The sequence below is a fragment of the Papio anubis genome, chromosome 3, assembly GCF_008728515.1.
Source record: "Papio anubis isolate 15944 chromosome 3, Panubis1.0, whole genome shotgun sequence".
Classification (NCBI taxonomy): domain Eukaryota; kingdom Metazoa; phylum Chordata; class Mammalia; order Primates; family Cercopithecidae; genus Papio; species Papio anubis.
Genome location: NC_044978.1, coordinates 119253635 through 119268849, shown reverse-complemented (window position 1 = coordinate 119268849; position 15215 = coordinate 119253635). Strand labels below are relative to the sequence as shown.

General features: G+C 36.9%; 1 protein-coding gene across 6 annotated transcripts in view; it reads left to right on the top strand.

Moving 5' to 3' along the window:
• The window catches only part of RCHY1 (ring finger and CHY zinc finger domain containing 1), a 39017-nt gene that overhangs the window by 8099 nt on the left and 15703 nt on the right, over window positions 1-15215 (top strand). The window lies entirely within an intron of this gene.

Sequence of the window (15215 nt, the reverse complement as noted above, 5' to 3'; positions counted from 1 at the left end):
TATCTATTATTTAAGTTATGAAATTTATATCGAATCTTCATTCTTGTTATTTTCCAGTTGTCAGGTGAAATTCTTTACCTTTTTTTTCTTTGAATGTATTGATCACATAATTTAAAGGGCTGTGCCTTATGACTCTAATATCTTGATTACCTATGGGTAGGTTTTGTTTTCTGTTTTTTCCCCGTTGGTGTTTGGTTCTGCCTTTTGACATGCTTGATTTTTTTTTTTTTAGTTGATTGTTGGACATAATATGTAAAAATTTGTTAAGCTCTGGAAGCTATTTTTTTTTTCCAGAGAGAATTTATTTTTCTTTCAGAAGGTAGTTAATGTAGGGATGGATAACCTTAATCCAATTTAGCATTGATATGATTAGAGTCTAATTTTTGTTTTTTTTGTATGTCCTGTTCTATTTTGTTTTTTCTTTTTTTTTTTTTTTTTTTTGAGACGGAGTCTCGCGCTGTCGCCCAGGCTGGAGTGCAGTGGTGCGATCTCGGCTCACTGCAAGCTCCGCCTCCCGGGTTCACGCCATTCTCCTGCCTCAGCCTCCTGAGTAGCTGGTACTACAGGCGCCCACCACCGCGCCCGGCTAATTTTTTGTATTTTTAGTAGAGACGGGGTTTCACTGTGGTCTCGATCTCCTGACCTTGTGATCCGCCCGCCTCGGCCTCCCAAAGTGCTGGGATTACAGGCGTGAGCCACCGCGCCCGGCCTGTTTTTTCTTTTTCCCCCTTTATTCTTATGCTCCTAGGACTTGGTCCCTTGGAGATCTTGACTTAAAGCTAGGGTTGCTTACCAGGCCCATCTCTTTTGTGGTGGAACCTGGACTCCAAATTTTGGCCCCCTAGCATAGCAATACTTTCAGAGGATTTACTCAGTTTCTTAGGCTCTTACCTGTTGCTCTCTGTTTAGTTTCTTAGCTTGTCACAACACAGTTTAGGGTCTAAAAATCTTTCAAGGAAGAAAGAAGTAGAGACTATTGACTTTGCCTCAGTGTATTTCCTTTCTCTCTGATATCTTTGCCCTTCAAGCACTTAGTTGCGCTTTACTACTATTAAACAACTTGTTTGTTTTCTTTAAATTGAGTTTTTCTAGTTCTCAGTAAGAGTTTTAGTCCTATAGAAGCTACTTCGTCATTGTGGAAGTAGAAGGTATAATATATGTTTCGTTTTGCTTATTTTAAAAATCATATATATGGCCTTTTTTTTTTTTTTTTTTTTTTGAGACAGAGTCTCGCTTTGTCGCCCGGGCTGGAGTGCAGTGGCTGGATCTCAGCTCACTGCAAGCTCCGCCTCCCGGGTTTACGCCATTCTCCTGCTTCAGCCTCCCGTGTAGCTGGGACTACAGGTGCCCGCCACCATGCCCGGCTAATTTTTTTGTATTTTTAGTAGAGACGGGGTTTCACCTTGTTAGCCAGGATGGTCTCAATCTCCTGACCTCGTGATCCGCCCATCTCGGCCTCCCAAAGTGCTAGGATTACAGGCTTGAGCCACCGCGCCCGGCTATGTGGCCTTTCTTGCTGTTTTTTTTTTTTTTTTTTTTAACTGAGCCCTGTTTCTAAGAGTCATCCTATTTGATTAATTAACTCTAATTTATTTTCACTTTTGTAGTGTTATTTTGTATATCACATCTACACATAGCTTCTAATTACCATACACAACCAAGAAAATCATACCCTCTTTTATTAGTTGATTTATTGACTTTCAAGTTATTGTTACTGCAAAGTACACATCTCATGCTACATGGTAAATATTAAACTTCATGAGATCATGGTATTTTCATATTTTAAATTTCCATACCTGGGGGTGCTTTATGTCAGGGTCCCCGGTGCTTGGGGCGTGGATTCTGGTGCATGCCCTGTTAGGAACTGAGCTACACAGCAGCGGGTGAGTGGTGGGTGATCGAGCATTGCTGTCTGAGCTCTGCTTCCTGTCACATCAGTGGTGGCATTAGATTCTCATGGGAGCACAAACCCTATTGTGAACTGTGTATGCAAGGTATCTAGGTTGTGTCTCCTTATGAGAATCTAATGCCTGATTATCTGAGGTGGAACAGTTTCATCCCGAAACCATCCCCCAACCTTGGTCCATGGAAAAATTGTCTTCCATGAAATCAGTCCCTGGTGCCAAAAAGGTTGGTGACCACTGCCTTATATACAGTAGGTGCACAGTAATGTGTAGGCAGTATATCTTTGGCAGTGTTTTCAGTATTATGATAACCCTGAATATACTAGAAAAATTAGTCATCACCATTTACCATTTAAGTATAATGGATTCTTTTTATTTTAGAAAATATTTTAAAGCCCTTTTATGAATAATATGCAGATGAAAGAATAAAGGGTAGTGAAAAACAACTTCATTGGAAATTTTACTAAGAATTTGAACACTACAAACCCAAATTTTAATTCCATGTATTTCAAGTTGAAGATAATGTGTGCTCAAATATGTCAGTGTCCTTTGTAACTGCAGTTGACCCTTGAACAATGTGGGGGTTAAGGGCACCAACTGCCAGCTCAGTTGAAAATCTGAGTGTAACTTTCAACTCCCCACAACTTAACTACTAATAGCCTGGTACTGACTGAAAGTCTTACCAATAATACAAACAGTGAATTAATACATATTTTGTATGTTACATGTATTATATATTATATACTATATTCTTACAATAAACTAGAGAAAAATATTAGGACAATCATAAGGAGAAAATATGTTAACTGTTCATAAAGTGGAAATGGATCATCATAAAGGTCTTCATCCTTCTTCATGTTGAGTAGGCTGAAAAGAGGAAGAAGGGAGATTGGCTTTGCTATCTCAGGGGTGACAGAGGTAGAAGAAAATCTGCTTATAAGTAGGCTTGTGTACTTCAAATTTATGTTGTTCAAGGGTCAACTGTATTTACTTGTCAGTTGTCATGCTTGAATCTGGCACGTGTGCATCGTGTAAATAACTGATTCTAGATTTTAGACACATTTCTGATAGGTTCTAGCTTGTAATTACTTCTGGTTCTTCTTGTATTTGCATCATCAGAATGCAATACTAATTCCAGATCTCAAATACACAACTAATAAGTGTTGGCTTATCATTACTTCTGTACATACATTACCAAATTCAAATCCATTTGAGAAGTTTGAGAGTCATAATTTGGTTGAAGAAAAGATGACTTTCTTCATAATTGCATGCTTTGTAATTGCAAAACGTTTTGATGAATTTTTTTCATTTTTACATCATCTGTTTCCTTCTAAGTACTTTTACGTATGTACCTGCTTTCAACGTTTGTCCACTTATGAACCATATTAAGTAAAGTTTGATGTACAAACATCATAAAAGATGGAAGAATATTACACACATCCTTTTAGCAAAATAGGATGGTCCAGGATTTTGTCATGAAATAATGTAATTTGAAATCCTTCCTAGTAAATGACTAAGTGAGGATACCATTTTTTTTTTTTTTTTTTTAAATTTTTTTTTTGGAGTCTCGCTCTGTCACCCACGCTGGAGCGCAGTGGCGTGATGTTGGCTCACTGCAACCTCCGCCTCCTGGGTTCAAGCAGTTCTCCTGCCTCAGCCTCCCGAGTAGCTGAGATTACAGGCACTCGCCACCATGCCCGGTTAATTTTTGTATGTTTAGTAGGGGTGGCGCTTCACTCTGTTAGCCAGGATGGTCTTGATCTCCTGACCTCGTGATCCGTCCGCCTTGGCCTCCCAAAGTGCTGGAATTACAGGCGTGAGCCACTGCGCCCGGCCACCATATTTTCTTTTTGTCCTTAGAGATATATTGTTCATTCCTTTTTTTCAGTGAGACCGTTCATATAGTACATCATCTGAAAATCATAATCTGATTTATTTCTTATAGGATTGATTTCACCATCATCATATTCACCATCACCAGAGCACTGGTTCTCAACTGGGGACAGTTTTTTCCTAGGTGGTATCTGGCAATGCCTGGAGACATTTTCAGCTGTTGTACCCAGGGGGTGAGGGGTAGTGGATGCTAATGATATCTACTGGATAGAGACCAGGGATGCTACTAAACATCCTATAATGTGCAAGATACTTTCCTGCCACAAAGTATTATCTGGTTTAAAATGTAAATATTGCCTAGGTGGAGAACCTTCTAGTCTAGAGTGGTTATCTGCCTTTTTGCATTTATCTTCTACTTCATCTAAAATTTCCTGTCTTTTTTTTTCTATTTGTGAAAAATGAAAAATTCTGATTTCTCAACTGTGTTCAAGGAGAACTACAAAGAAGGTATCTGCAGACTCTTTAATGCCTTCTGGAAAGATGATGTAATACTTTGAGCAGTATGGAAAGAAAACTGAAGGATTATGCATTAGTGATTATTTCATGTCGTTCTTTCATGTTTCCACATGAAAGGTCTTTCTACCATGCTTTGCATTTTAGTCTTCTTGTTAGGATAGTTGGGAACAATTGATAATTAATGTGAAAGGATTCCTAGGATACTGAAATACCAAAATTAGGAAAAATAAGATTATTAAGGTACCATAATGTATCAGATTTATGAAAGCGTTCAATGGACCCATATGGTAATTGCAAACAGAATAGAATGAGTTTATTCTATTAAATAAAAAACAGATTTTCTTCCTTGGAAGATTTCTAAAGAAAGAATAAATGTCATAATATATTCATCTTTAAAACAATTGATTAAAAAAAGAACTAGACCAGGGTACAGAGTGGATATTGTTTAAAAAAGGCTTTTGCAGTCATAAAGATTTGTTAAATGCTGAGTTTAATTAAAATCCCTTCTCAGAACTTTTTTTTTTTGAGACAGAGTTTCGCTCTTGTTGTCCAGGCTGGAGTAAAACGGCACTATCTTGGCTCACTGAAACCTCTGCCTTCTGGGTTCAAGAGATTCTCCTGCCTCAAGCATCCCGAGTAGCTGGGATTACATGTGCCACCACGCCTGGCAAATTTTGTATTTTTCATAGAGATGGGGTTTCTCCATGTTGGTCAGGCTGGTCTTGAACTCCCTACCTCAGGTGATCCTCCCACCTTGGCCTCCAGAAGTGCTGGGATTACAGGCATGAGCCACTGCATCAGGCCTTTTCAGAACTTTTAACTTGTTAATTGTACAGTGCAAATATCCAAGTGTATTGAGTTTCTAATAACTATTTGATTATAGAATCCTTTTCATGTTCAGTGGAACATAATTAGGAGATGTTTAATGTATAGAATAAGAGAATTTTCAAATAGAAAAGTTGTTTTATATTTTATGTTACTGGGTATTATTATGTGACTCAGGTTATAGACAAATAATTATGTTCACTTCAAGTAGGTATTTTAGGAGGCATTTTATCTTTTGTCATTGTTCAAAAATATTTGAAATGTTTATTTTCTGCAGTTACTTTTAATGAGTGCATATGGCATACTGAAAAATTACCCTCGAGGATTTTTGAGTTCTTTTGGTTTTTGAAAAATCTGCCAAAAGATATTGGAAGCAAAATTGATTGAGATTGACAAATACTGTCTTTAGTCAAATGATATATGATCATCAATAATGACTATTGTTTTTTAAATAATAAAAATATTAAAAGAGCTGGGCATGGTGACTCACACCTCTAATCCTAGCAGTTTGGGAGGCTGAGGCAGGCGGACCACCTGAGGTTGGGAGTTTGAGACCAGCCTGACCAACATGGAAAAACCCTGTCTCTACTAAAAATACAAAATTAGCCGGGCGTGGTGGTGTATGCCTGTAATCCCAGCTATTTGGGAGGCTGAGGCAGGAGAATCGCTTGAAACTGGGAGGCGGAGGTTGCAGTGAGCCAAAATCGTGCCATTGCACTCCAGCCTGGGCAACAAGAGCAAAACTCTGTCTAATATATATAATATACATATATTTTATTATATATAATATATAAAATATTTATGTATTATATATTTTGTTATATATATTATATATAAATTTCAAATATATATATTAAGCAACTGGTTGGAGTTGAAAACTCTTTATCCTTTCATGGTAACTTTAAAAAAAATCATGTTATTTGAATGTATTAATTCCTGTATTTTTGTTTGAAAATCAGTCTTTTTGGAGCTGTACATACTTGATAGTCTTTTGCACCAAGTCTTTTTTGGGAATTAAACATTTTTGTCTTAGGTATATCGTGAAAGTTTGTCACTGCTTTTAGTTCATTAAATAAATCTATAAGGCAAGGATGAATAGATCTTCTTGGCATAGCTCTCCTATTAAAATTTCTACTCTTGACCCTGTTGTTTCATCTAAGATATATGTGACTCTCATCTGGAGGTGTGGGCTTGAAAAATTGCTGTTCATCCTTAGGCAAGAATCACTGTAAGCAAATCAAGTGCTTCTTACAGAGTTTAATTGTGTATTATTCCTGATTTACGTTTTAAAATATCTTGATTATAGTTACAGATTATCTTTGGACTGTGGCTATGTTTCTCTAAGACTGACGTGCCCTAAAGATGGGGTTTAGTTTTCGGTAAATACGAGCAAACGTCTGGTCTTAATTTTTTGGTAATGGACATATATCCTTACTGTAATGTACAAGAATGAGCTTTTTAAAAAGTGAGGAAATAACCGGTTTCTCATTGTTATTAAGCACCAGAGATTATTATAAGACAGAGTTGCGTAGCAGAAGTGGTTGCTGTGTTCTGATTATCCTTATTTTTATTGACATGTATTAGATGTACATATTTTTGGACTACATGTGGTAATTCAGTGCATTCATATAATCAAATCAGGGTAATTGGGTTATCCATTACCTTAAATATTTATTGTTTTTTGAGAAAGGGTCTTGCTCTGTTGCCCAGGCTAGAGTGCAATGGCACGATCCTGTCTCACTGCAGCCTCGACCTCCCAGGTTTATGTGATTCTCCCACCTCAGCCTCCTGGGTAGCTGGGACTATAGGCATGTGCCACCATGCCCAGCTAATTTTTTGTGGAGATGGGGTTTCCCCATTTTGCCCAGGCTTAAAAATTTATACTAGAAACATTTGAATTCTCTTTTAGCTAGTTTGAAATGTATAACCAATTAATGTAAACCATAGTCACCCTACTGATCCATCAAACACCAGGGCTTGTTTCTTCTAAGTGTATATTTGTATCCATTAATGAACCTTTCTTCATCCTCTGCTCCGCCCCATCCTTCCTACCCTTGTTGGCTTCTGGTATCTTCCAGCCTAGTCTCTATCTTCATGACATCCAGTTTTTGGCTCCCACATATGATTGAGAACTTGTGATATTTGTCTTTCTGTGATTGGCTTGTTTCACTTAACGTAATGACCCATCCTATCCATGTTGCTGTAAATGACAGGATTTCATTCTTTTTAATGGCTGAATAATATACCATAATGTACATATACCATATTTTCTTTATCCATTCATCCACTGATGGATACTAAGGTTGATTCCATATTTTGACTATTGTGAATAGTGCTGCAGTAAAACATGGGAGTGCAGATACCCTTTGATATACTGATTTCCCCTTAGATATGTACTTGTAGTGGACTTGCTAGATCATATAGTGCTCTATGTTTAGTCTTTTTGAGGAATCTCCATACAGATTGCCACAGTGGCTGTATTAATTTATATTTCCACAAATAGTATACAAGGGTTCCACTTTCTCTATATCCTCACCAGCATCTGTTATTCCCTGTCTTTTATGATATAAGCCATTCTAACTGGGATGTGATGATACCTCATTGTAGTTTTGACTTCGTTTCTCTGATGATAGTGATGTTGAGTATTTTCTTATGTACCTGTTGGTCATTTGTTTGTCTTTTGAGAAATGACTGCACCAGGTCTTTGGACTATTTTTAAATCAGATTTTTTTTTTTTGTTATTAAGTTGTCTGAGCTTTTTATATATTCTGGTTATTAATTCCTTGTCAGGTAGATAGTTTGCAAATAGTTTCTCTCATTCTGTGGGTTGTCTCTTCACTTTGTTGTTTGTTTCTGTGCTGTGCAGAAGCTTTTTAGCTTGATGTAATTCTGTCTTGTCTATTTTTGTTTCCGTTGTGTGTGCTTTTGAGATCTTACACAAAAAATCTTTGCAAGATCAGTGTCCTGGAGAGTTTCCCCAGTGTTTTTTTCCACAAGTTTTATAATTTCAGGTCTTAGGTTTAAGTCTTTAATCCATTTTGATTTGATTTCTCTGTATGGTGAGAGATAAGCATCTAGTTTCATTCTTCTACATGTGTTTATCCTGTTTTTTTCCTGCACCATTTATTGAAGAGATTGTCCTTTTTCCATTGTACATTTTTAGCACCTTTCTTGAATATGAGTTAGCTGTAAATGCATACATTTATATGTGGGTTCTCTGTTCTATATAATTGGCCTGTTTGTCTCTTTTTATGCCAGTACCATGCTGATTTGGTTACAATAGCTTTGTAGTATATTTTGAAGTTAGGTAGTGTGAAATGTCTCCAGTTTTGTTTTTTTTTCTCAGGATTGCTTTGACTATCAGGGTCTTTTGTGGCTCCGTATAAACTTTAGGATTTGTTTTCTTTCTCTTCCTTCCTTCCTTTCTTTAAATGTTTGTTATAATTCAGCAGTGAAGCCATCAGGTTGTGGGCTTTTCTTTGATGTGAAACGTTTTGTCATGGCTCCAATCTCATTACTTGTTACTGGCTTATTGAGGTTTTCTGTTTTTTTGTGGTTCAATCTTGGAAGGTTGGATGTGTCCAGGAATTTATCTATTCTAGGTTTTCCAATTTGTGGTCATATAATTGTTCGTAATAGTATCTATCTTTGTATTTCTGTGATATGAGTTCTTATGTCTTCTCTTTTGTTTCTGGTTTTCTTTTCTTTGTAGTCTATTAAATTTGTTTTGATTTTATCTTTTCCAAAACACCAGCTTTTGTTTTATTGGTCTTTTGTATTGTGTTTTTAGTCTCACTGTCATTTTTTTCTGCTCTGCTCTTTATTATTTCTTTCCTGTTACCAATTTTGAGTTTGTGAAGTCTGTCCCGGGGGTAATCCAGTCATCTTTATTTTTCTTCTGTGCACGTCTTTCCTTTTTTTCTTTTTTTTAATAGCTGCTTTTAAGATTTTTTCTTTGTCTCTGGTTCTAACAATTAGATTATGACGTTCCATTGTATAGTTTTCTTCATGTTGCTTGTGCTTAGGGTTTGTTGAGCCTTTTGAATCCATTGGTTTATAGTTTTTTTCATTAATTTCAGGAAAATTTTGGCTATTACTATTTCAGATGTTTTTTCAGTCCTCCCCTTCCCCTGCTTCCTACCTTAGGGATCTGCAATTGCACGTGTTAAAAGAAAAACTTAAGACAAATTAAACTTAACAGAGTTTAATTGAGCAAAGAATGATTTGCAAGTTGGGTACCCCCAAAATGATAATAGGTTCAGACCAACATTGGCTCTGCCATGTGGTCAGAGAGGATTTATGGACAGAAAAAGGAAAGTGACAGACAGAAAATGAGTAAGGTACGGAAACAACTGGATTGGTTACAGCTCAGCATTTGCCTTATTTGAATACAGTTTGAACAGAGGACTGCCTGTGATTGGCTGAAACTTGGTGATTGATTGGTACAAGAGTAGGTTACTATATGTAAACACATCCGGTTAGGTTACAGAACAAAGCCTTTAGGATGAACTTAAAATATGTAAGAGGCAGTGTTAGGCTCAACTGAACACATGTGTATTAGGTTGCTTGAAGTTGTCTCACAGCTTACTCATGCTCTGTCATTAAAAAAAAATTCCGTTTTCTTCCTATTTCATTTCACATAGTTTCTGTTACTGTGCCTTCAGGTTGACTAACTTTTTTGTTAGCAATGTCAAACTTGCCATTAATTTCATCAGTGTATTTTTAAATCTCAGACCTTGTAGTTTTTATGTCTAGAAGTTTGATTTGGGTCTTTAAACATATTTTCCATATTTTACTGCTTTTTAAATGTAATGGTATACAGTTATAATAACTTTTAGTGCCCTCTATTTTAACATATCTGTCAGTTCTGGGTTGATGGGTTGATGGGTTGATTATTCTCATTTTGGTTGTGTTTTTCTGCCTCCTTGCTGCCTGGTTATTGTGGGTTGGATATCAGATGCGATTTTTCTTTCTTTTTTTTTTTTTTAACCATGTTTAGTGCTGGATATTTTTGTATTCCTATAAATCTTCTTGAGCTTTGTTTTGGGATGCAGTTAAGTTGCTTGGAAACAGTTTAGACTGTTGGTTTCTCTAGACTCTCTCAGCTCATCATTTCAATCATGATGTCAGTTAGAGCTCATTTACTTTGTTTGTTGTCTCTCACAGATCACTCTGTGTTGTTGCTTGATGTTCAGTGAAACTGCTGTTTCATGTATTCTGTCTTTTGTCATTATTGTTTCAGATGGGAGGGTAGATCTGATCTTGGTTATTCTATCTTTGGCAGTAGTGGAAACTTCCCTGCGGGGTTTTACTTATGGAGTTTGACAGGCTATTCTAAAGTTCATTTGTAAGAGAAAATTCACAATAGCTGAGTAAATTTTGAAGGAAGGACAACGAAGAGTGGATTGCCATTCCATATATCAAAACATGATAAATCTATAGTAATTCAAATAGTTTACTATTTGTGCCAGAACAGACAAATAGATAAATGGACAAACATAGAGAGTGTGTGTGTGTGTATACACAGACAAATATTTATACATATGAATTTATGGCAAAAGTGACATTTCAAATCAGGAAAGGGTAGTGTTAAGATAGTTGATTATCCATTCAGAAACCAAAAATTGACTCTTCAAACTGTATTCATTAGAATATGGATTTAGCGTCTTGTGACAGAAACCCAAAGTAATGGTGGTTCAAGAAAGGCAGAAGTTCATTTCTCATGGAAAAGTCTGAGTTTTGTAGCTAAACAGGAACTCCGGCTCTTCTTGCTTTTTTGCCTTGTCATCCACAAGATATTTTCTTGTCTCTGTAGTCTAAAATGCTTCATATTCTGGTCTGTAGAAAGGCTACAGTTACGTGAAGGGAAGGCATATTTTTCCTCTTAAGGGCACAGTGCAGAATTTTCATGTATCTCTTCTGTTCCCAACCTCCAGGTATGTTGGAAAATAGTCTTTATTCAGGACAGTTCTGAAGAGCTCATTGCCTAGCTAAATATCCTATTATTGTAGAAGTGGAGAATAGAAATTTAGGGACAAGTAGCAATCTAACCTTTGCCATACGTAACAAATTTCAAATGGATTAAAGAAAAATATAAAAATGAAAAGCTGTAAGTACTAGAAGCATACATAGGAGAGTCTGTTTATGATCTATAGGTTATAAAAGTCTTTGCTAAACGAGGCAGAAAGCATAAGCTATACAGGAAAATATTGATGGCTTTTTACTACATAGTAATCAAAAATGACCATATGACAAAGTTAAGAGAAATCACAGACCAGAAAAGTAAATATAAATATGCAAACAAAAATTGATATTCATGATATGTAAATATAATATATGCAAATGAAAATATTGATATTATATAAATGAAAAAACTAATATTCACGATATATTTTTTACCTGTAAATTGGTTAAAAACAAATACTTTAGTAGAAAAATGGACAGAGCATATGAACAATCTACAGAGAAATCCAAGTAGTTCATAAACATTAATGTACATTCCCTGTCTCATAATTTGTGAAATGCAAATTAAAATGACATCTTTTGTTTGTCTATTTAATACAAGTACCATTGTTAGCCAAAGTGTGGGGAACATGGTTACTCTCATGCAGTGTTGGTGGAAGTATAAATTGGTACTGTCTATTTGGAGGTCAGTTTGGCAGTATCACAATGTTGCAATATCTTCTGACTCAGTAGTTTCACTTCTAGGAATCTTGTAAAAAAATAACATGTGAACTGAGTGATGTCTGGACAAGGATGTTTATTGTATCATTGTAGCAACTAAAGATCATAAATTGTATCAATGAGGGAATATTTAAAAAAATTAGTATACATCCATGCCATTAATGTAGCTATTAAAAAGAATGACCAGGTACCCCTCTAAGACGAAGCTTCCAGAGGAACGATCAGGCAGTAACATTTGCTGTTCAGCAATATTCACTCTTCTGCAATCTCTGCTGCTGATACCCAGGCAAATAGGGTCTGGAGTGGACCTCCAGCAAACTCCAACAGACCTGCAGCTGAGGGTCCTGACTGTTAGAAGGAAAACTAACAAACAGAAAGGACATCCACACCAAAACCCCATCTGTACATCACCATCATCAAAGACCAAAGGTAGATAAAACCACAAAGATGGGGAAAAAACAGCAGAAAAGCTGAAAATTCTAAAAATCAGAGCACCTCTCCCCCCCCAAAGGAACGCAGTTCCTCGCCAGCAACGGAAAAAAGCTGGACAGAGAATGACTTTGACGAGTTGAGGGAAGAGAGCTTCAGACGATCAAACTTCTCCAAGCTAAAGGAGGAAGTTCGAACCCACCGCAAAGAAGCTAAAAACCTTGAAAAAACATTAGACGAATGGCTGACTAGAATAACCAATGTAGAGAATTCCTTAAATGACCTGATGGAGCTGAAAACCGTGGCACAAGAACTACGTGACGAATGCAAAAGCTTCAGTAACCAATTCGATCAACTGGAAGAAAGGGTTTCAGTGATTGAAGATCAAATGAATGAAATGAAGGAAGAAGAGAAGTTTAGAGAAAAAAGAGTAAAAAGAAATGAACAAAGCCTCCAAGAAATATGGGACTATGTGAAAAGGCCAAATCTATGATTGGTGTACCTGAAAGTGACAGGAAGAATGGAACCAAGTCGGGAAGCACTCTGCAGGATATTATCCAGGAGAACTTCCCCAACCTAGCAAGGTATGCTGACATTCAAATTCAGGAAATACAGAGAACGCCACAAAGATTCTCCTCGAGAAGAGCAACTCCAAGACTCACAATTGTCAGATTCACCAAAGTTGAAATGAAGGAAAAAATGTTAAGGGCAGCCAGAGAGAAAGGTTGGGTTACCCACAAAGGGAAGCCCATCAGACTAACAGCGGATCTCACGGCAGATACTCTCCAAGCCAGAAGAGAGTGGCGGCCAATATTCAACATTCTTAAAGAAAAGAATTTTCAACCCAGAATTTCATATCCAGCCAAACTAAGTTTCATAAGTGAAGGAGAAATAAAATCCTTTACAGATAAGCAAATGCTAAGAGATTTTGTCACCACCAGGCCTGCCCTACAAGAGCTCCTGAAGGAAGCGCTAAACATGGAAAGGAACAATCAATACCAGCCGCTGCAAAAACATGCCAAATTGTAAAGACGATCGATGCTAGGAAGAAACTGCATCAACTAACGAGCAAAACAACCAGCTAACATCATAATGACAGGATCAAATTCACACATAGCAATATTAACCTTAAATGGAAATGGGCTAAATGCTCCAATTAAAAGACACAGACTGGCAAATTGGATAAAGAGTCAAGACCGATCAGTGTGCTGTATTCAGGAGACCCATCTCACATACAGAGACATACATAGGCTCAAAATAAAGGGATGAAGGAAGTTCTACCGAGCAAATGGAAAACAAAAAAAGGCAGGGGTTGCAATCCTAGTCTCTGATAAAACAGACTTTAAACCAGCAAAGATCAAAAGAGACAAAGAAGGCCATTACGTAATGGTAAAGTGATCAATTCAACAAGAAGAGCTAACTATCCTAAACATAAATGCACCCAATACAGGAGCACCCAGATTCATAAAGCAAGTCCTTAGAGACTTACAAAGAGACTTAGACTCCCACACAATAATAATGGGAGACTTTAACACCCCACTGTCAACATTAGACAGATCAACGAGACAGAAAGTTAAGGATATCCAGGAATTGAACTCAACTCTGCACCAAGCGGACCTAATAGAGATCTACAGAACTCTCCACCCCAAATCAACAGAATATACATTCTTAGCACCACATCACACTTATTCAAAAATTGACCACATAGTTGGAAATAAAGCACTCCTCAGCAAGTGTAAAAGAACAGAAATTATAACAAACTGTCTCTCAGACCACAGTGCAATCAAACTAGAACTCAGGAGTAAGAAACTCACTCAAAACCGCTCAACTACATGGAAACTGAACCTGCTCCTGAATGAATACTGGGTACATAAAGAAATGAAGGCAGAAATAAAGATGTTCTTTGAAACCAATGAGAACAAAGATAAAACATACCAGAATCTCTGGGACACATTTAAAGCAGTATGTAGAGGGAAATTTATAGCACTAAATGCCCACAAGAGAAAGCAGGAAAGATCTAAAGTTGACACGCTAACATCACAATTAAAAGAACTAGAAAAGCAAGAGCAAACACATTCAAAAGCTAGCAGAAGGCCAGAAATGACTAAGATCAGAGCAGAATTGAAGGAGATAGTGACACAAAAAACCCTTCAAAACATCAGTGAATCCAGGAGCTTTTTTTTGAAAAGATCAACAAAATTGATAGACTGCTAGCAAGACTAATAAAGAAGAAAAGAGAGAAGAATCAAATAGATGCAATAAAAAATGATAAAGGGGATATCACCACCGACCCCACAGAAATACAAACTACCATCAGAGAATACTATAAACACCTCTATGCAAATAAACTAGAAAACCTAGAAGGAATGGATAAATTCCTGGACACATACACTCTCCCAAGGCTAAACCAGGAAGAAGTTGAATCCCTGAATTGACCAATAACAGGTTCTGAAATTGAGGCAATAATTAATAGCCTACCAACCAAAAAAAGTCCAGGACCAGACGGATTCACAGCCAGATTCTACCAGAGGTACATGGAGGAGCTGGTACCATTCCTTCTGAAACTATTCTGATCAATAGAAAAAGAGGGAATCCTCCCTAACTCATTTTATGAGGCAACATCTCCTGATACCAAAGGCTGGCAGGGAGACAACAAAAAAAGAGAATTTTAGACCAATATCCCTGATGAACATCAATGCAAAAATCCTCAATAAAATACTGGCAAACCGAATCCAGCAGCACATCAAAAAGCTTATCCACCATGATCAAGTGGGCTTTATCCCTGGGATGCAAGACTGGTTCAACATACGCAAATCAATAAACGTAATCCAGCATATAAACAGAACCAAAGACAAAAACCACATGATTATCTCAATAGATGTAGAAAAGGCCTTTGACAAAATTCAACAGCCCTTCATGCTAAAAACTCTCAATAAATTCGGTATTGATGGAACGTATCTCAAAATCATAAGAGCTATTTATGACACACCCACAGCCAATGTTATACTGAATGGGCAAAAACTG